At 44.0% G+C, this 24947-nt stretch overlaps 1 long non-coding RNA gene across 3 annotated transcripts in view; it reads right to left on the bottom strand.

Annotated features, from left to right (window-relative positions):
- Positions 1–21755: 21755 nt before the first annotated feature.
- The window catches only part of LOC109395404 (uncharacterized), a 23660-nt gene continuing 20468 nt past the window's right edge, over positions 21756–24947 (bottom strand). For 2 of the 3 annotated variants that reach the window (XR_002126650.1, XR_002126651.1), the window contains 3 exons: positions 22729–22866; positions 21934–22485; positions 21756–21838 (listed from right to left, as the gene is read on the bottom strand). This is a non-coding gene — a long non-coding RNA (uncharacterized LOC109395404). The remainder of the gene's footprint in view (positions 21839–21933; positions 22486–22728; positions 22867–24947) is intronic. The other variant, XR_002126652.1, reaches the window with a different exon arrangement.

Raw genomic sequence — 24947 nt, 5'->3', positions numbered from 1 at the left:
TCAGTCTATAGCATTGCACCCTTGGCCTCCCCAAAATAATATCCTTCTCATATGTGTCTACTCAAAACTCTAAGCCCCCAAATCTCATCCAAATATCATCTAAATCAGATATGAGTAAGACTCAAGGTAAGATTCATCCAGTGTCAACTTCCTCTCCGGCTGTGAAACTGTGAAACCCAACATGACAAGGGCTTCCAAAATATACAGTAGTGGGGCAGGCACAGGACATTCTCATTTCAAAAAGGAGAAATAGGGAGGAGAAAAGGAGTGACAGGTCCCAAGCACTTCCTAAACCCAGCGGGGCAAACTCCATTAAGGCTGGAGAACAAGCCTCATTGACATATGTGCCTCCCTCCAGGCCCGCTGGGCAGGGTCACGTCTTCCAGACACACTGGCATGGTGGTTCTGCCCCATGGCTTTGGGTGGTTACTCCCCTGTGGCTCTGCATTGCTCCAGCCGGGGGTCTCTGCAGTGGCCCTGCCCTCTCAGCGGCCCTCTGCCTGTCCACCATCCAGTGGTTCCATGGGACATTGGTTCTTGCCTTTGAAATATAGGTGGGTTTGCTGTACCCGGACCTGCCAGGGCCTCCCCTGGGGCAGCCAAGGAGGATGGTGCAGGAGTGAGGGAAGCAACCTGCAATGGGAGGCCGTGCTCCTCCACTGGCACTGAGGCCTGAAAGCCAGCAACCCCTCCCTTGAAACTGGTACTCTGGGCCTTTTATGGGAGTGGGAAGCTTGATGATCTATGAGTCACCTTAGAGGAAAGGGGGTCATTCTTCCATTGTCTTGGAGAACAGCTCCTGGCATCCAGCACTACTCTCTTTATCAAATGGTCTTAGTGTTCGCTCCTAAATAGACTTTCTTGCTCTTTTCAGTATGGATAGACAGCATTTTCCAAACCTTTCAATTCTGCTTCCTTTTTGATTAACATTTCAGTCCTTATTCCTCTCTCCTTGCATTTTACCACAAAAAGTCAGGGAGGACCAGGCTGCTCCTGCAACACTAAATATCCAGTGTCATTGCTCATAAGCTCTAACTTCCACAAAACACCAGGTCATGAACACAGTTCAGTTATTTGCCACTTTATAAAAAGGACAGCCATTCCTCCACTGTCTAGTAAAATGTTCCTAGTTTCCCTCTAAAACCTCCTCAGAGTGGCCTTCACCAGCCGTCTCGACCAGCATTCTGCTCAGGATCACCCAAGATCAAGGCTTGCCCTAACGCCCTCCTCTTTCTGAGCCCTCACCAGCATCACCCTTAATGGCCTGTTCACAGCTATGTCAGCGTTTTCTAACACGCACCTCAAAACTCTTTCAGCCTCTACCTATCACCCAGTTCCAAGGTCAAGTCCACATTTTTAAGTATTTGAAGTACCAGCAGCACTTTACTCCTGGTACTTCACTAATATTAAAGATTGTACAATTAATATTCTTGGATATTACTTTGTGTATGTGTATGACAGGTTTTGTAGGGTTTATGCCAAGAAGTAGAAAAATGTATAGCAAAGTATGTTACTCTTCAATTTCCCCAGATTTAACAAATTGTTTTCTAAGTTAGTTGTATTCACTTATACTCACAACAGCAATGGAAGAGAATTCCTATATGTCATGGACATATCCAACATTTTCATCTTTGTTGGTCTGGTGAGTGTGAAATTAGGAAGATGAATTTGGGTTTGATATGGGTGTCACCTCATGAGTGTTGTCAAGTCAGGACTATGAGGCTGAAGCCAAGGAAGCAGAGGAAGTCAAATATAAAGTGGGTGGTGTGTTAGTTATTTCCTACTGCATAACAAATGCCCACAACCTTATAGGCTCAGACAACACACATTTATTATCTCAGCTTCTGTGGATCAGAAATCCAGGCACAGTTTATCTGGGTTCTTGGCATCAGGGTATCTCCCAAGACCGTCAAGTTGTTGGTGGGAGCTGAGGTGCCACCTGAAGGCTTGACTGGGAAAGGCCCCTCTTCCCAGCTCACATTGGTCTTGGTGGGACTCAGCTCTTTGCATACAGTGGGACTGAGGGCCTGGGTTCCTCACTGGCTGTTGGTCAGAAGCAGCCTTCAGTACTCTATTATCTGAGCATCTTCGTAGGGCAGCTCCTAATATGCCAACTTGTGTCATGAAAATCAGCAAAAGAGAGACTTGCTAGCAAGATGGAAGTCAGCATTTTAAATAACCTATTCATGGAAATGTCATCCTTTGCGTATTATACTGGTTAGAAGCAAGTCACAGGTCCCACCCATGCTCAAGGGGCAGGGATTACCTAGATGTGTGAATTCGAGGGGGTGGAGATCAGTACAGGCCACCTTGGAGCCCATGTGCCACAGGCAGGTGTAATAGTTAAGAATACTGGGTAGCCTGCCATTGCATACCCAAATGATAGTGGGTTAAAGTAGACTAGAGCTTTACTTCTTTCTCATTTAGTCTGGAATAGGAAGTCTGGATAGGCAGTATAGGGCTGCTGTGACAGGGACCTGTGTCGCTTCTATTATAGCTTGTCAATCTGCCATTCACAACGTGTGGCTCCTACCTCATTGCACAAGATAGCTGCTCCTGCATTGCCACTGTGCTGCAGTCCAACCACTCCAATCCCTTCTGCATACTGGGGCCAGAATAAATATGTTAAAATGCAAATCTACTCACGTCACTTCTCTGGGTAAAAACCCTCCAGTGGCACTTCCAGCCTAGAGCAGAGTCTCTCAAACATGTTTTACCATTAGATCCTGTACTTAGCATGGACATACATATATAATTGCATATGTACATACACATATGCTCAAACATATATCTATAACTGAAACATAAGTTTCATGAAACAAAACTCACCTTACTATATATAATACGTGCCGACATTCCCTGTTCTAGTTCATTTACATTTAATTCATGAACTGCTAATGAATATGGGGGACACTGGCCTACAGGATACTCCAGCGTGCCTGCTGAGCGTGCTCTCTGCCCTCCTCATGCTCCCAGCCCACTCTGCCTACACACCTCCTTCTTCCGCCTGGAGCACCTTCCCAGCTCCTCTCTGCTCTTCGAGAACCAGCCCCAGCATTCCCTCTGGACCCAGTCCCAGCCCCCCTAGAACTCTGCCTCCCGCCATCACAACCCTCATGCTGACTCTAGTCATGCATCCATGCCCTGTTTCCCCACTAAACAATCAGCTCCTTGAGAGTGGAGACTGTGTCTTTGCAGTTGTGTATCCCCAACCCTTGCATAGTACCTGACATAGTCAAATTTTAATGCCTTTTTCCTATATGAATAAATAAGTGACTAAATGTCATAGAGTAAAAAGTTGCTGGCAACATTTATTGAAAATCTATTATATGTAGGGCTGGCCGAGTGGCGCGATGGTTAAGAACTGGCTTGGGATGCCAGAGGGCCCCGGTTCGGACCCCACATATGAGGGCCAGTGACATTGCCCTCCACAGCTAAGATGCTGAACAACAGCTCAACCTGGAGCTGGGCTGCCGTGAGTCGCCAGCGACGGCGTAGGCTGCAGCCCTTTTGGCAGTGGGTTGCCATGGGCTACCGTGTGTAACCAGCAGCCAGCGTGTGTAGCCAGCAGCCGCAGTGAGCGGCCGTCCAGAAGCCGGCGACTGATCTGCCTCACCAGGGAAGAGCGCAATGATGGTGCCAACTTGGGCCAGTGAAGCAACATCCTCCACAACTAGATTGAAGAACAAAAATGACAGCAACTTGTATGTTCCCCTTCCCCCAGTTCCCCAGCACTGTTCCCATCCCCCCAATTCCCCAATAAAAATCTTTAAAAAAAAAGAAAGAAAATCTATTATATGTAGAATGCTGTGCTGGAGAGAATAATGAGAAACTAGTGGAACTTGAGAGTGATAAATTTTAAAATGGCATAGAGTGACCTGCTTTCATAAATAAGGAGTATCTTGATGTCTACAACTAAGTGTCATCAGATGACTCATTGACAGCGGATTGAATGATGAACATGGAATTGAAAGGAGTCATTTCTGTCATCCCTTCTCTTAACTGACTCCCTGTTTTCATCTCTTATAAGGAAAACCTCAGACACCCTCAGAAATTTCTCTCCTAACCCAGGTCTGCTCTCCAACAGGGGGGCCCAGTGTTGAGCCAAAGAACACTGTTGTTCAGTGACTTTTGATTAAGTACCCACATGACTAATTTGGAGCCCTCCAAAATAGGCCCAGGGAGCCAAGATGAGGTACTGTGAGGTTTACAGACTTCGAGGGTGGTTAAGAAAACCTACAGCAGCTGCTTCAGGTGCCATAATCAGCCAGAAAACCAGGAACACGGCAGGAATGGAGGTGTGAATCCAAAATCAATTCAGGGTCTCCCTTCCAGACACTTCTTTGACCCGGGGAAACCCCATCTGCTCAGGTCAATTCTGAGATCCTGGCTGGTAAATTAATGAATAAACCAGGCCCCAAACACATGCAGGCCATATTGGAATGAATAGAATATTGTTAAGTACCAGCTCACACCGTGGGGGTCATTTAAAGTCCCAGGCACAGGAAAACAGCATCACAAGTAACTTGACCTCACTCAAACCACTGCTTCGTCCTTCTAGTTAATAATAATGTAGCAACAGCTTATATTTGTAAGGAGTCTTACAGTCTCCAACAAGCTTTATCTCATTCGATCTGGAGCAGCCCTGTGAGGTATGCTCAGGTAATATCCCCATTTTATAGATGAGGAAACAGAGAGGTTAACCAACAGCCCACTGGTCACACAGCAAGTGAGAAACTGGAACTGAATGGGATTCTAATTTATAATAGCACCAATTTGTCTCAAGGAAATAGCAATCAGAATCTTGGATTCTAATCCCAACGCTGCTAGCTACTTAGCTGTGTGGTCTTGGATGTGACATTCAGCTTTTCTGAACTTCATTTCCTTTCCTGTATAAAAATGTACATAATTAGCTTCCCTATCTGCCTCATGGAGTGCATATGAGGACAAAACTGGTGATTTGCATGAAAGTGCTTTCAAACTGGGAGGGTAACTAACACACAGTGTCAGGTCTTAGCAATCTTTTCTAACAAAATAACGAGAGTAATGCCTATCACCTTTTTAGTCTTAACCGGTGCCTTTCACGGCAGCCATTGAATAATTTTTCAGAGTATCATCGCCTATATGACACCCCTGTTGCTCACCTCCACAGGTATAACAGTTAAGGATATTGGCCCGTGAGGGAGGAGGAAGCTCTTTGTGCTCAGAGTGACTGTTGAGCAGTGGTTCTCAGTGTTGTAGCATCTTGGCATCACTGGAGAACATTAAATATGCAGGTGTCTAGGCCCCACCATGGCCAATTAAAATTCCAATCTGGGGCGGGGGATACTGGGCATCAGTATTTTTTAAAGCTCCCCAAGATTCTAACTTGCAGCTAAGGCGAGGGATCTCTGGTATAGAGACGAAAAATCCGTCTATTGTTCCAGAGATGGAAGCCCACAGCCAAGTGTGTCTGAGGTCACTTGGGAAAGAGATCTTGGAGCGGGACCTTGAACCACAGATCCTAAAGTCCCACCATCACATATGTAGCAGGCCTCCTTTCTGGACTTCTGCTGTAGGAAGCTGTGTGACTGTGTAAGTGCTGGGAAAGACAGGGAGCCCAGAGGACCCTGCCCAGGGCAGAGCCCCCATTCTTACACATTTTCTCTTCTAAGTTCTGCTTCTCAAAACCATTCCACAATAACTTATAGGGATTCGAAAATTGAATACCTCTATTTTTAAAAAAATCTCAGAAAATAAGCAATCTATAAGTGGCCAATCCTGTTATTTTTTACACCGATAATAAGGAAATAAGCGTGCATTATTTAATATTAGTTTCTTCCATTCAATTCCATTGCACTTGTGAATTACCATGTTCTGTATGTTTCATTTTAGGGTGAATCAAATAAGCATGAATTTACTTTATAAATGAAATATAGTTCCTATCTATTAAAAGTATTTAGCTTCTAGTAAAAACGTAGGTTTAGCCATTTGGCCCAAATTCCTTAAAGCCATTGCCGAAGAAAACGTCCAGCAAAAGTCCAGAGTATAACTATAATTAGACCTTCAACTTTGTGTCTTCATAGGACACGAAGTACACTTCCACAGCTACTCACTTCTGAGCTCCCTTCTCATACCAGCAATGAAGAAACAACATAAATAAAAGAATGTGAGTTTTCGGGATCCCCCTTTAGCCCTGGGCACCACTCGAAAGGAACATTCTCTTAAACTGGTCCCATTAGAATTATCGCGAGATGAAACGCAACTTCTCACTTGTTTGCTTCTCTCATAAGGCTGGGGACAATTTGGTTGGCGTAAACTCCTGTTATAAGTCCTGGAGATTTAAACAATGAAGAGGTTTATCTCTCATCTGAGAAGAGTTTATAGTCCACAGCATAGCCTGCAAACAAATCCTCACACCTCTGGGGCTTCACAGTGAAAGACAGTGATCAGGCAGCATTCACTGTGATGCAGTGAGTGCACAAAAGAGGGAGCTGGGCTCCTCTGAGGGGCTTAGGATCAAAACTGGCTTTCCTGGAGAGACAACAGAAGAAATCTGGCAACCTAAATATATTTAAAGAGCTTGGACCCCCAAGGGAGAACTTCCAACTATTGAAATGGAAAACATTAAGCATTTGATAAGTCCAAAAAGGAGATTTTTAATGAAAAACTCAGAAAAGTACATAGGCATTGGGTAGGACATCTTAAAAATAATAATAATTAAAATTATACCTATCATATACAGAGTAATCAGTTGGAGAGACTTTATATTTATAATGACATAAGAAAAAAGATCTAAAAATAGACTCCACAAAAAATGAACTCTTCTTTCTCTGGAGTTTGTGAGAATATAGCACTTCATTATACAGTCGGTATGTTCTGTCTCAGCTTCTCTCAGGCATAACTCTAGACATGGTCTCCAAGATCTTTTTCTCTGGCCTCTAATTACAATTCTGCTACTTATTCCTCAACACAGCCTACGTTTCATATTCTTCTTATATGAATGAGATGCAGTCTGTGCTGTGGTTAAGCTCTTGGGGCACCGGGCCCAGCTGCCTGGCCCAAGTTGTCTGACCTTGGCAATGACCTTACCTCTTTGTGCCTTGCCTGCCTTGTCTATATAATGGGGATAACAACAGTACCAGCCTCACTGGGTTGTCGGAAGAATTAAAGCAGTTATTCCACGGGAAAGCTCTTGGAAAAGCCCCCTACACACAGTAAGAACTCAATAAATATTCACTGTTATTACCACTGCATTCTGCGTTTCTCTTGGTGCCTATGAAAATATTTAGTATATTTTAAAAATAAAAACCAAGACGCATGATCTACCAAAGGATTGTTTTCAGACGTGTGGATTTATTTATGTGGGAAGTCTCCACAAACCATGGAGGGTGCACATTTGGGGCATTGCTTTTTTTTTATTACATACAATCCTAAATACCAGGAAATATTCACAACGCGTTCCCTGATCAACCAGTTTATACTGCATTTGAGAAACAGAATATACGCTCATCAGATATTAATTCAAAATCCAGAGCAGTTCATGACTATGTGTAAAGTAAGCAATTCAACTATAAGAGCTACAGAAACAGGGGAGAGAGAGGATACTGAAGGGGTCCAGTTATCAACATGTACATAAAGTTGATAGCTGCATGTGGACCATGACACACAGGTAAGGAGAATGAAGGGGCGTTCAGTGGGAGGGAAGGCATGAAACTACGGCAGGTAAGATCCCCCCATTCTTGGTGACTGGTGTTTGAACTTAAGTGACAGACACTGATCGGCAAAACCACTCCGGGCACAGGTTATGTGGCTGGGGTCTTCCAGTGCCAGACGGAAGAGTTTGATTTCACCCGGAAAGTCCCAGAAGTTTTGTTTGTTGGAAAGTGGCATGTACACAGATACATACAGAATAGGTTCGTGTACGAGAAAAGTTGAATGGCTTTTAATAAAGACTTTGGCATGAGGTGATGAGGTTCTGGACCAAGGTGGGAACATCGGGAACAAAAAGGAAGCAACAGCCATGAGGCATGACAAAGATTTGTCCCTTTCACACCGTCTCACAGCCAAAATGCTCCCTAGCCTCAGCCTTTGCTGTCTGGGAGCACCAGGCCAACCTCAGAAGGGCTGGGAGCATTTCCAAGGTTCCTGAGGGTGTTAGGTCTCTGGGCTTTCGGTGCTAGAGGACAGGAACTCCCTGGCCCACCAGGAAACTACTCCAGGGTCCTGGTAGGCGGTCGTGTCCTGACCCTGATTTTCTCCCTCTTGCCTTCCCATCGTGTGAGTGTCCAGTAGATTCCAGACAGTGAGATAAAACCATGTTTGCATCTCGCAGCCTCTGAAGGTCACCCAGTACTTCCCAGTCGTGTACAGTTTTAAAAATTATTTTTTATTTTTATTGAATAATTTTAAATAAATATCATTAGTAAATTAGTAGTTTAAAGGGTTATACCAGTATATACTCTAAATGGATGCAGTTTATTGTACCTAAATTATACCTAAAGTTGATTTTAAAAAAACAAAACAGATTTGATGATTGAAGATACAGAGAGGTGACAATTACAGCTTGAAAGTCAAGTACAAAAGCTTACCTGACCAGAAACCGTAGTCCCAAGTCATTATTGCGATTTAGAAGGCTGTGTTGTTTGCTATGTGTATGGTAATCTGCCTCATGTTGTGTCATGGAATCATTTCTTAGGCAAAATTAACCATGTAACAACCAGAACAACCAGTTTCTATAATAGTTCTGTGAGTATCCAGGCATAAAACTGCAGTCATCTGCTCTGACTCAACACCTTATTGGAGTGGACGCAGTCATGCCTTGGATAATGGTTTAAAGCGATGGTTAGTCTAGATAACCTCTTAAACTCAGCAAGTAATGTATGGGTTAGTATTTTCTGTGATGCATTTATGGTGGAGATAGAGGTATGTACAGCAGCGCGACTCAGAGTGGGCCCTGGATGGGCAGCATCAGCATCACCTGCGAGCTTCTCCTAGAAACAGGTTAGAAACGCAGGTGCTTGAGCCCCATCCGACACCTTCCGCATTGGTGGGGTGTGTGTGAGTTGGGGGAGGAGTCCGGCACTCACATTTTACATCAGTGGGGAAGCTGTGTGCACACGTGTGTGTGCGTGTGCGCGCGCGTGCATGTGCATGTGCGTATGTGTGTGTGTGTGTGTGTGTGTGTGTGTGCTCCACACAGTGGCTGAGAAGCAGAAACATAATGAAGAGCCACATAAATTTAGCTATTTTATAGATATTTATTACATTTATGTTTTATATAGCTATATAGAAATATATCCATATGTTTTGTAGTGACATATCCCTATAGAGATAGAATAGTCCTCCAATTATTTTTAAACCTTGGAACTTACTCTTTCCAGTAAGCTCCTAACACGCAACCATACACGCAGAGGCTGAGAGGCTTCATGTTTCTCATACTCACCAAATACACAAAAGAGGAAACTATAACAAGACTTACAATTTCTCTTTTTCAGAGACTCAGATTTTTCTCGGATCCTCAGCATGTTTTTCAACCACAGATGGATTTGGATTTGTAACTGCTTCAACCATGTCATTCAACTTGTACATGAACCAAGCTGGCCCCCGTCACCGTGCAAACAGAAATCTCTAAGACTGTGTGTACTGAGCACACAGGTAAGTGACTGGCATTTTTACTTTTTTGGAGGGAGGGCTGTGATAAGTTTCAGTCCTCTGAAAATGAATCCACAACAATAAAACAGGCTGAATGTGTTTCTCCAGTAGAAAAAAAAGGAAGCAAACCTGCTACAGGTAAATTGAAATCTTCAAATAGACCCATAACACATCGCTGAGACGTTCTTGAGATAATGGCTTTAGTTAGACTGGGGCCACAAATCTTTGCATTCCTTCATTCGCCTGGCAGGACTAATGAGGTTTGATGGCAGGCAAGCTGTTTATCCCTTGGGTGACATTGGCAAGAACAGCTATATCTTTATCAATCAAGAGTTTTCTGCACTGCAGCTCTTTCCCCCAAAAAATACCACCCCAGCCTAGGTCACGTTCGCGACATGTAAGAACCTCATTTCTTCACATAAACACTCCACCCTTCCCCTTCTGTTGTTCATATCTAATCATTCTTTCCTAAAGTCACATTGCTTCACAAAGGAGGCTGGTGGAAGAAATGGATGAAAGGAAAAGAGATGAAAAGAAAGTTTCAAAAGGAACCTGCAAAGAGATGCAGGCCTGACAGCTCCAACTAGAATGTTATATGTGCCCACTGGCCATTAGGAGTAGAGCTGCAGACCATCTGCTGCCTGCAGGACATGACATCGGACAGGCAGAGGCTCTGCTCCCATCGAGGGTGCTAGGAATAAGAGCATGGTGACCACCACTTCAGTCTGGGACCAGGCCCTGCCTCCTCGTTGGAGCTTTCCTAGTACCTGTAACAGCCAGCAATGCCTTTTTAACACTCAACTACACTCATATACACACAAACATACAAACTCACACATTTGATAATGGGCATCGTAAACTCCTACAATGGCATGTCCTTTCTACCTTTTAACAAGGAAAATGTCTCTAGTTCTAAGACCACAAAGATATTGGAGAAATGACTCAGCAAACATCGATAAACAGTTCTAGTTCTGGCTAAGGTGGAGGGAGCTTTCTCCACCGGTTTGTCCCAGTGTACACAGCTATTACACCTGGACAGAATGTGGGGGCAGCTGTTTGAGGACTCTTTAAAAAAATAAAGAGTAGCAGGTCAATTGAGGAAGAGGACAAGAATTCAAAGTAACATCAAACTACCTGTGGATTTACCATCTTTTCCCTTTGGTATTCCCTGGACAGGCCTCAAGGAGGCCTGAACCCCAGAAGTGGGCACTGGTGTGGACAGAAAGCACTCCAGCAGTTGAGTGTCACCTAGTTGACACTCAAGACTTGAGAAAGTCTTCTGGCAGTGACAGCAGCCAGAAGCTGCATGGAAGTCCCACCTGCTGCACGGACAGTGCCAAGGAAGGGGCACCTTCCTCCCCTATCAAAGGAAGGGCGGGCCTGAGAGCAGGTGCTTTCCCCCTCTCTGTGCTCCCACCACTTGGCCAGGGAGATCATGGAGATAATGGAGGTGGGGAAAACCAACCCATAAAGCTATATGCTAACTTTGGGGCTCACCCCCAAGCTATGCACACTTGCATTGGATCACAAGAGCTAACAAAGACTTTGAGAAGTGAACTAACAGCTACATCACCACCTGGGCCCCAGCCTGACCGTGGGGGGAGGGGAGGGACGTTCAGGAGAAGCCCGAAGAGCACTGCGAACTGCCTGCCACAGGAGGAAGAGGGAACCCGCATGTCTGCAGGGGAAGAGATGACCTAAAAGCAAGACCTGAGCCCCACCCCAAAACTTCCGTTCTACATTGTTTCAAAGTTGTATTTGCGTGAGTCTGCCCCCTAAGGCAGGAATTGTGCTTTATTCAGTTCTGTGTCTCCAGAGACCTGTACAGTGGTGGACAGTAGAGGCGCTTACATCAATGTAGGTAGTAAACCAGGATGGATGCAAACGTGACTGAATAAATGAACTATGTGACTGATACAGGCCAAATCCTGCAAATACAGCAGATGGCCACGCTCCCCCATCCAACCTTGTTTCTTATCACTGAAGGCAGCGTGCAGTGGTGACCCAGTGGCCTAGGAGAGACGAGGGTATCAACAGAGGGACCCGGTCTGGCAATGGGAAGGCAGGGGCATTGGGCCACAGCAGGCGACTGACAACCCTGCTCCATGGATGGACATGAGCGTCCATCTCTATGCTGAGCACAAGGAGGGAAATAAGCAGCAGGAAACAGCCCAGTGAAATGCACAAGGGCCATGTGCAAACCACAGCATCCTCTAAAGCATTTTTTGTTCCCTGGAAGCTCCTTCAAAGAGCAGCCTGTCTTCAAACAGGGCTAAGAAATACTCTGTTCTGTCTTAAGGACAGACAATGCATATGTGCTTAATTAACACCTCTGGAAGGTCCCATAGTAAAGAAATATGTTTAACTTTTTTAAAGATTTGATTGTGGTATAATTAGCAAATGCATAGATCTTAAGTGTTCAGTTCAATGAGTTCTGAAATTGAGTACTTCCTCTGTTACCCTGCAAAACAAAACATACCACGTTTCCATCACCCCAGAAAGTCTCCCACCCCATTCAATCTCCTACCCCTGCCCAGCAGCCAGCGTCTGACTTCTCATCACCATAGTCTGCTTTTGCTACTTCCGAGACCTCAAAAATGAAATCATGCCACATGGATTCATTGGAGGGTGTCTGGCTTGTTTTGCTCAGTGTGAAATTTTTGAGTTTCATCAATGCTGTATCAGTTCATTGTTTTATTTCCCTTATTTATCCATTTTTTTGTTAATTGCTGAGCAGTATTTCCATGGTGTGTGTGTGTGTGTGTGTGTGTGTGTGTGTGTGTGTATTATACATATATATATACACATCATGACTGGTTTATCCATTCTCCTTCTAATGGACATTTGGGTTGTTTCCAGGCTTTGATTATTATGAAGAAGGCAGGCAAGAACATTCTTGTGCAAGACCTTTTGCGGACATAAGCTTTCATTTTTCTTGGGTAAACACTTCAGAGGATTAGCTGGGCCATTGAGTAGATATGTTTAACTTTATAAAAAACTGCCAAACAGTTCTCCAAAGTGATTGCACCTGTTTAGCTATTTAAACTTAGGATTTCCTGCATTCATTTGACCACACACCTGTGAAATGAGCAGATAGGTTGGGATAGCTTTTCAGATTCCTCCCAGCTTCATGCAATGAGATAATGGCCACGGCATTGAGAAGAGAAGTTGTTCTGCCTTCTTTGTATAGATCTTGTAGGAAAAAGTGAATGAAGGGAAGCCCAGAGTGGTCAGAGAGCATTTGGAAGGTTGGGAGCAGGAGGAGGAGAGGCCACTGAGGTCAGGGGTGGGGGAGAGCTGCCAGCACGCGGTCGATTGGACAGAGGTGTGAAAAAGGGATTTTTCAGTCAGAGGGAACCCAAGATCCCAAAGTTAGAACCAATTAAAACAGAAACAGAGGTTTCCACAATGTTTAAGAAATTTCTCTCGTCCAGAAGCATCAATAATGACAAGATATTAAGAAAACTCGTCAACATTATCTTTGTTGAATAGATAATTTGGAGTAAAAATAACAATAAGGTACACTATGATTTTATTAATTCTAACTTCATTTATTAAGAATTTCCAGTTAAAAAAATTTAAGTCATGAGGACGTAATATACAGCACTGAGAATATAGTCAATAATGTCACAATAACCTTGTACATGACAGATGGTTACTAGTCATAATGTGGTGCTCACTTGGTTAGATTTTTAATGTTGAATCACTATGTTGTACACCAGAAACTAATATATTGTATATTAACTATATTTTCATTCTAAAAAGAAACTTAAGCTTATAAAGACATCTGAGTGTAGTGACACAATTCTTCATGAATCTCTTAAATTTCTGCACATCTGGAGCAAAGAACCTGACTGCCCTTTGTCTGAACTATCTTTCAAAAAATGTTTATGTAATGACCATCCCTAAAAAACAGACACTGTCTGCCTCTGGAGCAAAATGCAGCTTTGCTTACATCCTTGGAAGATGGAGATAATATACAGCTCTGAAGCAAAGGGCATGCATACCCACTGCCCTTTTTAAAAAGATTCGGGTTACCAAACTCAGGACTCCTCTCCTGAGATGCAACTTACTGCATGTGCAGGTATAATCTGGCCCTCCTTGCACTGCTCTCTGGGAACTGAGGCTTGGGAAATCGGTACACCCTATTCCCCCAGAAAGTGCTGATAATCTGTCTACTGCTATTGCTGTGAATAATGAACTGTACTTCCCACCAGTATCCATGAAACTGTGGCAGGCTCACTTACTTCCATGCAAGTGGGGTAGAATCTCCATCCCTTTCAAGTTCTTGACAATGACGTGAACTTAATAATAGCAGCAAAATGTCTTCCTCCACATTTTTCCAAAGGCTAATTTGTAAACAAGGCAAATCATTCTAAACTCCAGAGATTTTATTTTAAATAGGGTTCAAGAAATAAAGAATTTCTCAATGCACTGTTAATTTCTAAACCTAGGGGCTCAGGGTCAAGGGTTTTTCTGAACTTTTTAGAAAGTTATTTTGCTGGCACCAGTTGGGGAAAGATGACTCCTTTATTCTAGGAACCAATGTAGGAAAACTTCTCTCTCAGCTGCTGTATCACAAGGAAGAGACTCAAACTCAGCCTCAGCTGACAAAATCACACTGTGGCCCAAGGGCCAGTCTTCCCCTGCTTCTTCAGTTCCAAAGGTTGGCTGGCTCTCTGTTCCCACAGAAGCCCTGAGAAGGGCTGATTCCCTCTGTGGTCTCTGCAAAGAATAGGACAGTGTCTGTCCACATGGCAAACAGCTGGAGAACCCTTAAACAAACCTCCAGCTGAAACAGGGAACCCTCATGCACTGATTGGTGCAGCCACTATAGAAAACAGTGTGGAGGTTCCTCAAAAAATTAAAAATAGAACTACCATATGGCCTAGCAATCTCACTTCTGGGTATTTATCTGAAGAAATCCAAAACACTAATTCAAAAACACTAATGCACCTCTATATTCATTTAGCATTATTTACAACAGCCAGGATACGAAAACAACCTAAGTGTCCATTGATAGACAATTGGATATAGAGGATGTGATACATATATACAATGGAATATTACTCAGCCATAAAAAGAAAGAAATCTTATCATTTGCAACAACATAGGTGGACCTAGAGGGTATTATTCTAAATTCAATAAGTCAGACAGAAAAAGACAAATACCATATGATCTCACTTATATGTAGAATCTAAAGAACAAAATAAATAAACAAAATGGAAAAAAACTCACAGATACAGAGAACGAATTGATGGCCGTCACATGGGAGGATGGTTGGTGGAGATGGGTGGAAAAAAAGAAGGGATTAAGAAGTACAAATTACCAGTTATAAAAACTGTCACAGAGATGTAAAGTACAACATAAGGAATATAGTCAATAATATTGTAATAACTATGTATGGTGTCAGGTGGGTGCTGGACTTATTGGGGTTATCACTTCATAAGTTATGTAAATGTCTAATCACTATGTTGTGCACCTAAAATTAATAATATTGAATGTCCACTGTAATTGAAAAATAAATTAGAAAACAACAACAACAAACCTCCAGCCAAAAAGTGGCAGGACCCATGCATCCAACTTGCCAGCAACAGTCCAGGTTTATACCTGTTGTTCCCCATTTGGACAGTAAATTAGTCATCTTAGTCAAAGGATTCAGGAAGAATCTGTGTCCCTTCTCCAACCTCTACAGCCCACATGCCACCTCCTCTGGTGTTCCAGCCACATCTTTATTGAACTTGTGTTTGGAATTGAGTGAAGTCACATGAGTACTCTCCACAATTGCTACCACCATCATGTCGTGAATTTAGGCACCTTGAAAATCATGACTTCCCTCAGCCCCTTCTCTGTAGGGCCAGCACTTCCTCTACCTCAGGCAAGCAATCCCCTTTTCTACTTTGAAACACTGTTCCTTTTCTTCTTCAACAATCACTCTCACCTGTAACAGCTGAACCAGATTTTTTGAGATTCCCTCCAGATCTAATATCTATCATTCAATGTTCCCCATTTACTTACTCACTCCCCTTCAAATATACACATAACCCCCCAGATTGCCACCAACCCTACACATGTTCCCGTTCTAATGCAACCTCCTAAACTGTCCAGTTCACAAGTCAATTCACTCCTGGATATTTTCTGAGACAGATTTTATCTTTGTATGCCACAGAGTCTGGGGGCTCAGTAAGGTCCCTAAAGACTCACTCATTGAAAACCCGGTGACTGTTTCCCCTGCCTCCTCCTCCTCATTGCCTTGCATCTGAGGGTGTGTGAGTGTGTGTGTGTGTGTGTGTGTGTGTGTGTGTGTGTGAGTGTGTGTGTGTGTGTGTACATGCACATGCCTGCAGTTTATTGGTCCTTAACTTTGTTATACCTAGCAAACTATTAAAATGTGACACGCTTAGTATACTGGATAGAATATGGTTTCTATTCTGCATAGTGGATTGTTCTGCTTGGGCTGCCATAAGAAAATACCACAGATTGGGCAGCTTAAACAACAGAAATTTATTTCCTCACAGTTTTGGAGGCTGGAAGTCCAAGATCAAAGTGTCAGAAGGGTTGGGGTTTGGTGAGACCTCTCTACCTGGCCTACAGATAGCTGCCTTCTCCCTGTGTCCTCACATGGCTTTTTCTCTGTGCGTGGGAAGAAAGAGGTGGCAGGGGAGCTCTGGTGTCTCTTCTTTTTATAAGGACACCAGTCCTATAAATTAGGGCTCCCTCCCTACGACCTCATTTAACCTTAATTACCTTCTTAAAGGCTCTATCTCCAAGTATAGTCACATTGCGGTTTAGAACTTCAACCTATGAATTTGGGGGGACACAGTTGATTCATAACAAGAGAATGCAGTGCATACATGAAACATTAGATAATTACACAGTGGCAAGGCGAAAGGTAAAGGTCATGGCTAGAGGCAGAATGCTAGCTATTATCTGTAGCAACAAGGAACAGAAAGCCAGTGCATAGGTTGTTTTATTTCTATTTTAAACAAGCTCTTCTTTTAGCTAAGTGTATATCTTGTTTACTGACCCTTAGTGGCCAAAGATAAATACAACCATGTTAACTTTATGAACACAACCACATTTCACAAAGGGCAAGCTCAGTCAGTATTTTTACATAGTACTACCTGAAATCGAGGGGTAAAGTGTGACTTAAACTAACATGAAATGCAAAAAGGTAGACCGTCCATTAATGGCTCTAATTTCATCTTTCTGCCATTAATTGGAGATCTTTGCTTAAGAAGCAATCATTTTGAGGCAATTCAGGAAATTGGAATATGGGTGTGTCTTAGGAAACATTAAAGAATTATTATTGAAGCTCCCGGTAAAGATGACAGAGTAAGTAAACACTGTGCTCACCTCCTCTCATGACCACTTCAAAATTACAACTAAACTACAGAACAACCATCATTGAGAATCACCTGAAATCTAACTGAAGATAAGTCCTTTAACTAAGGACATACAGAAGAAGCCACCTGGAGACTGGTAGGAGGGGCAGAGACACGGAACGGGCTAGTCCGTGTGTGACCATTGAAAGTCAGGAGGGATATCGCAGCTGCAGAGGTTCTCCCCTGAGGAGCGAGAGGCCCCAGCCCAGGTTTCCAGTGCTGGGAAGAGAAGTTCCCATAAATTCTGGCTGTGGATACCAGCTAAGATTGTGGCTGAGTAAGACTAGGGCGGCTGCAGTCCCAGGTGCTCCTCTTAAAGGGCCTGTGCACAGACTTACTCATTGACAGACTCACTCGCTCTGAGCGCCAGAGCTGGAGCAGCAGCTCAAAAGTTCCCAGGGACATACAGGAAGGAACTGAGTTGTCTGGCTTTAGGGCAAGGGCTAGAGGGACAGCTTTCTCCCAAACAGAAGTGCTGGCAGAAGCCATTCTTCCTTTGTTGAGCCCTCTCTCCTCCCAGCAAACAGACGCAGGCAGGGGCCATATTCAAGTCTCCATCGACCTGGCTAACACCTTTTGTTAGCCCCGCCCTGGTGATTTCTGAGACCTTGCCCCACCCAACTTGTAGGCCCACACAAGCCTCTTCCAGTGGCTTTTCCATATAAACGGCCTGTCTTGGCTCCTGCTGTGGACTTTCCTAAAACTTCTCAAAGGTTCACAAAACCCAAACAAGCAGCATTTGGCCTTGGCATGACCCTGTACCTCTTGCTGAGCAGCCTCAAGCCCGGCATTACCAGCAGCTGGCCTCAGTTTCTAACTTGGCTTCTCCCTGGCACCTCCAAGCCCAGTGCAGGTGGTAACCATCTGCAGATCACTTTGTAGCTCATACCAAGTGGTCCCCAGGCAAGGCACAGGCAGCAGCTTACTGGGCCTGCACCAGAGCCCCTCCCAAGAGGCCCCAGAACTGACACACCTGGTAGCCAGCCAGCTTCAGACCACAAAAATTATATAAATGTCTAACCACTATGTTGTACACCTGAAACTAATATAATATTATATGTCAGCTGTAATTGAAAAATAAAAAAATTATTTTAAAACGACACAATAGAAAAAACAGGAGCAAGACAATATTTGAAGTGATTATGTCTGATAATTTTTCAGAATGAATTAGCTGAATCCTAAGATTGAAGAAGCACTAAATTAGACACATTATTTTGTTACTGCAGAATATCAAAGATGAATGAAAAGATGCTCTAAAGTACAGAGATGCTAATACAAAGGAATTACAATTAGAATTCACATCAGCTTTCTGAATGCCAAGAACAGTGGAATTTTTTAATTGCTGAAAGTAAACAAAGCTAAATACTAAATTTTTTTTTTGTGTGGAGGGCAGTGTCACTGGCCCTCACATGTGGGATCCGAACCGGGGCCCTCTGGCGTCCCAAGCCAGCCCTTAACCATCGTGCCACTCGGCCGGCCCAAAATACTAAATTTTTAAAAATCATTATTTTGTTAGATGTGATAACATTTAAGGGCCGGCCGAGTGGCTCAGTTGATTAAGAGCTCACTCAAAAGTGCGAGCTCTGAGCAACAGGGTCGCTGGTTCGATTCTCACATGGCCCTGAGCTGAGATGCCACTGAGCTGCCAACAGGTGGCAGGATGGCTCAGCTAAAAAAAAAAATGTTTTTTAAAAATTGTATCAGTGAACAGTTACTGAATGCCTAAAAGGGGGGTCAAGTGGCTGTCTGCCCTCAGGGGTAGATTCAAGTTTTGTGAGCCTGGAAGCTTTTCCAGTTTGGAAAACCCTCTGTAGGAAAAATCATGGACAGACAATTGTCTTGGAAGGGGCCTGGATTGTAAGAGGCCCTGAAGTTTGACCCCCATCAGCTTCATGGTAAGTCCACCTCAGTCTGCCATGGTTCAGTTTGGCTAGCCCAGTGATTTTTCCTCTTTTAGTCTTTTTTCTTCCTCTTTTTATTATGAACATTTCAAATAAAGCAAAAATTAGAGCGATGAAGACAATGACCTTCTATACACCTATCACCCAACTTCCATATGCATCAGCCCTCGGTGAACCTTAATCCTTCCATAGCCCCGTCCACTCCCTTCCACACATGTTGTGTTATTTTGAAGGAAATCGCTAATATTATTTTATCTCTAAAACATTTCAACATGCATCTCTAAAAGATAAAGACTCTTTCAAAAACATAACCATGATGTCATCAGCATCCCTAAAAAAAATTTCCCTAATCAAGTCAGTGTTCAAATTTCTCTAATCATCTCAAAATTTTTTAACACTTTGTTTGAATGAGGAACTAAATAAGGTAAATAATACAACTGGTTGATATGTCACTTAAGTTTCTTTTAATCTATAGTTTTGCCCTCCAAATTTTTTATTTTCCTTGCAATTTATTTGTTGAAGAAACTGGTCATTTTGTCCTCTAGGGTTTCCCACCATCTGGACCTTGTTAATTGCATTCCTGTGGCATCATTTAACACATCCCCCATACCTTTTCTCTCCTATAAATTGGTAGTTACATCTCAAAGCTTGGTCAATTTCAGGTTTGACTCTTTGACAAGAATTCTTCCTCAGTATGTACTTCTCTCAGGAGGCACAAGAAAAATTGTGTTTCTTTTTGTCAGGTTAGTAGCCATCGCTAGATCACTGAGGTCTATGTGTCCCAAAGTTTGTTTGGTTTTTATTTAAATTTGAGTGTCTTCAGCCTGGGGTCACATACATTCCACGGAGCTGCCTTCGCTTCACCCCAGGCCCAACCTTCGCTTCAACCCAGGCTGGCTCCCAAAGCTGCTGAGCTGTGGAGAGGACAAGGGGTGACCACTGCCACAGACAGAGATCAACAAGGGACAAGTTTTGTCCTGAAGGAGTTTACAGTGTGGTTGTCAGCAACACATGAAAATCACAGTAAAAGAGGTGTCATAAAATGGTACAAATGAACACGTGTAGTGTTCCCTCTGGGACACAGACGAGAAGAAAGCAATCTGCTGGGGTCATCAGGGAAGGACTTTAACCACACACTGACCTTCTCCATCTGAAACAATATTGTATCCACGGTTACGTGTTGGCGTCCGCCCTGACTTCCTGTTGCAAACTGTTCTGTCCATTCTTCTCCACTGTGAGGTCTCACAGCCAGCTGTCTGGCTCCCTCGTGGTTACATACCACTCTGTGTTATGACCACAAGTTGCAATGTATTTTCCAACTGTGAGGAAGGGGAAAGGGATCGAGCAGGATATGCTGTGGGAAGTGCAGGAAGATTTGTTGCATGTTTGCGCAGGGCTAGGCTCATTCATGTGTCAGCTCATTCATGCCTCACAGTGCTGAGAGGTCAGCACTGGGGGCTGTGCTACCACGTACTTACCCAGTATCCACAGTCACCTTCTTTCTTGCTAACAGAATCCCAGTTTTGTTCATGGTGGCAAAGCGCCCGCTAACTCTGGCCCAATCAGACTCCCTCGTAGCTGAGTGACTGTGGGGGTCAATGCTGACCAGTGGGTTCCAGCTGGAAGCTGGCTGGGGATCTCTGGGAACATTTGGGGGTCTTCCCTTTCTTCCTTTCCTTCCTTCGCCTTCCTGCATGGAATGTAGAGGTTAATGAGAGGTAGAGCAGCCATCCATGACTACAGGAGACCAACCTGAAGACAAAAGCCTCACACAGAGGATGATGCAGCAGGAAGAAAGAGGCAACCTTCCCAGTGTCACCAACCCTCCCCCAAATGCCTACCTCTGGAATTCCTGAGAAGTGTCATAAAAGAAAGCCTCACTTCAATAAACCATCCTAGTCAGCTTTCTGTTACTTACGGCCCAAATGTAATCGATCTGACACTTGTTATGATAATTCCAACCTATGTATTAAGATACTGAAGTTCAGATAGGTTAAGAAAGTTTACACAGCCAAAAGAGGGCACAGCTGGTATTCAACACTTACACCCATCCCCTGCCACTTATCACAGAACACACAAACCTCTTGCAATATCATGATGCCGTTTGTTGAGCAAGCCAGAGGCTCCTTCTCAGCATTTGAAAGCCAGGTAGATGGGCACTGTTCCCTCCTGGGCACTATTCTTCTCTCCAGTGCTGGGCCGTCGTGTTCTTCGCCAGGCAGAGCCTAGGCCATGAGGCATTGTCTCTTCCTTTCCAGGCCATCTTCCTGGAAATGGACCCATGGCAGTTGCTGGAAATGTCCCCCTTCCTCGTCAAACGCCTCCTCAACTGCCTCTCCTACCCCATTGCCCTTTGGGGAGTATCCAGGACACCCCTGTTAAAATAGAGCTATCTTGCCCAGTGGTTCCTCACAGGCTGTTGCACAAAACTCTCATCTCAAAGGGTGTTATTGTATTACTGGATTTCATTAAGATCAAGATGCACCATCTTTCACATTTTAATGGCTGTCAAATCAGGATGTTAGTTACAATCAGTGCATCTTATAATCATCATCTTTTGCAAGAGAATTCTGAGTAAGTTGGTCAGAAAATCTGTAAACTGTGAAACGGGCAAGTCTGAAGCATGGCCCTGTAGTGGGAGGGTCACGGACCTCGTAGAGGCACCATTGGCCTGAGTAAATCACCGGAAAAAAGCAGATACTTTCGGGGGGAAATATTGGAAAGTGGAGGGTGCAAAGATGGTAAATTTCACTACTTGACTCTCTGTATTCGCAATCAAGCCTGCTTGCCTTCCTCCAAAGGGATGAACGTATGACTAGAGTTATACTTCCCTGATGCCTAGGTACTGTGGCTTGGTCCCCAGAACCTTAGGACAACATCGCTGCTCTCAGAGGTCAGTGCTGGTGTGGCCCTGGAATGCTGGAAACGGGAGAGCCAAGACTTTAGATAATTCTTGGTAGTTGATATAAATTTCCCAAGTGATTCCAATATGCAGACAAAATTGAGGACCTTACGTTTAAGGAATTGATTTGATTAAGCAGTGTTTCAACTGTGACAGCTTGGTGAGACGTATTTAGCTGCTGCAGTAATATAAGCCCTAGGCGTGATAGAAATAAAAAATGGTAGACGGAGACAAGAAATATTTCAGAGAAAGGATCCCCAGGGAGGGGTTTAAATGAACTCAGACCATGAGAGGTTGGAAGAGTGACATCCCACTAAAAAACACAGAGCATTGATGGGCGGGGTGGTGGAGGTCCTGGAGTTTAGAGGGAAGATAATTGAGTTCACAGGTGCAGCTATAGTTTTTAGAAAGATGTCCAAGCGGAAATGTCCAGGAGGTGGGAGAAGATGAGGACTAGGTTTTTGAGGACAGAGTTATAAATTTTGAAGTTTTTGTACTCACCCAGGTAAATGTCTGAAGCCTTAGGAGTTTAGACTATTCAGAACACCATGTGTTAGAACTACGGGGAGTCGGTGTGAAGGACCAGAAATTAAAGTGTTACCTCTGCCACTGACCAGCTGCGTGGCGTTGCATAACATACTCTATACCTCTGAGCCTCAGTTGCCTGAATTGGAAAACGGGAATAATATTACCAAACCTCTCTGGGCAGTTGTGAATATCAAACGAGCAAATCCTTGTAAAACACCCAGCATAATGTCTGTCACAAAGCATGGCCTGGAGCCTTGCTAGGTCTCCCTGGCTTCCCTCATGCCAACCCATGCAAATCCCAAGCAGGCGTAATACAAGTTCACTTCTCTTCAGTGTCAAGAGTGAGTCTAGCAAAAACAAGCAATCCATCTGCACTCACCTCAGTAGTATGTGAAGATCAGATCTTGGCAGACCGATTTAATTTTCCTCAATGATCAATCGGTCATGTAGATAAGGAATGAGCAGGAGATGTAATCTCTCTGTGCTGGAGTATGACCTCAGATTCCATTGCCAGTGACTTTTCATCAATGAGACAGAAAGAAATCAGAGAGGTTTTTTTTTCCTTAGGTGCGGGCATCAAAAACTGAAGAATATCACCCAAAAGGTGGCTTATTGATGACTAAGCCCTAGCCTGGGAGCATTCTGCGTCATCTCACCCAGGGCAGAGCTGCACCCATGTGGGACATCTCTGTCTTTACCCCAGTGCTGTAACTGATAACTTCCTAATTAAGATCACAGGTGACACCAAGTTCTGACACATCAGTAAGAAGGTAGGGATGGAAGTCAAAGCAGCATTAACCAACTAAACAAATAGTTCTTAAAGAGGGGAAGTTCAACAGGAGGAAATGTAACACTTTTTAAAACAACCTATATAGACTAAAAGAAAGATATATATTGACTAGTTCGCTGGATCACCCACCAGTCCCACCCAGAGTTATAGCCAGGTAAGCAACACCGGCGTATGGCCTGGGGCCCTGTGTGCCCTGACAGGTTTAACACATAACAGGGAAGAAGGCAAGAGGACAGGAGAGAAAGGAAGAGGCAGCAGGATGGGAAAGGAGAGAGGAAAAAGAGATAGGCAAGTGTGATGCTGGAATTGTGAGATGTGTTCAGAGCGGATGATTCTCGTTAATTGGAAGTTCACTTATACAGTCAATGAATAATGTACTGAGCAAGTAGTGTGTGCCAGGCCAGGCTAGGGGTCTGGCAGTGAACAAGACATTTAGAATCCTGTCCTCATGGGTTCTTCTCCCTCTACCTGACTTTTAAAAGCTGAAGGGCCTGTCATAAGTCCTGAGACCTCTTCACTTCTTTGGTGGTGTCACCCACTACCAAGGCTTTCTTTACCACCTATCTGCTGGTGACTCACAAACTCAGACTGCCATCCCAGACTCGGGGGACCACCCCTCTATTTGTCCTTTCAATGATCACAGGTTTGACTCTCCCCAAACCTGGTCCTTCCTCAGCCTTAAGCATGGCCAGAAAGGAGGCATGGCCCCTGGTTCCTGCATCCCACATCGACAGCTGGAAACCAGCATGTCCTTATTCTCTCACATTCCAAAGATGACTGCAAACAATTGGGGCCAGACCAAACATCTCCCTCTTTCTGGCCCTGTGCCCTCTTCTCCCCTCCCCTCTGGCTCCCAAATACGACCTTGGCTGAACCAGCTCTACCATGACCACCCCAACAACAGACCTGGGGAAGGAGAGACAGTGCTTGGGGTTTCCTGTCTTGGGGGCGAGGACTGGGGTGTTCATGAGGAGAGGTACTGACCCTCCCCGTGGAGAAAGCAAGCAGATGGATTCCAAACTGTGGGGAGGCCTAAGACAGACGGTAGGAAACTTTGTCTGTTAAAGGCCAGATGGTCAATATAGCAGGATTTACTATCCATACAGACCCTGTCACAACTGCTCGACACGGCCATTGTAACAGGAAATCAGCCACAGACAGCACCAGCTTGGGACAAACATGAATAAGCAAGGCTATATTCCAACAAAATTTTATTTACGGACACTTACATTTGAATTTGTTACAATTTTCACATGTCACAAACTAGTATTCTTCTTTTGATGTTTTGAGCCACTTACAAAGGTTAAAAGAAAAAAAAAGGAAGAAACAATCTCAGCTCACAGCTCACAGACATGGGCCAGGTTTGCCCCTGGTCCATAGTTTGCCCATCCTTAATCCAAAAGAGTCATTCACAATCAATAATACAAAAAGGAAGCCTACTGAATGGGAGAAGATATTTGTCAATGATATATCTGATAAGGGGTTAATATCCAAAATGTATAAAACACTCATGCAACTCAACACCAAGAAAACAAACAATCCAATTAAAAAATGGGCAGAGGATATGAAGAGACATTTCTCTAAAGAGGATATACAGATGGCCAACAGGCATATGAAAAAATGCTCAACCTCACTAATCATTAGAGAGATGCAAATAAACACCACAATGAGATACTACTTCACTCCAGTCAGAATGGCTATCATCAATAAATCAACAAACAACAAATGCTGGTGAGGTTATGGGGAAAAGGGAACCCTGGTGCACTGTTGGTGGGACTGCAGACTGGTGCAGCCACTATGGAAATCAG

Source organism: Hipposideros armiger, unplaced genomic scaffold (assembly GCF_001890085.2).
Source record: "Hipposideros armiger isolate ML-2016 unplaced genomic scaffold, ASM189008v1 scaffold_467, whole genome shotgun sequence".
NCBI lineage: Eukaryota > Metazoa > Chordata > Mammalia > Chiroptera > Hipposideridae > Hipposideros > Hipposideros armiger.
This window is presented reverse-complemented; position numbering and strand designations above follow the sequence as displayed.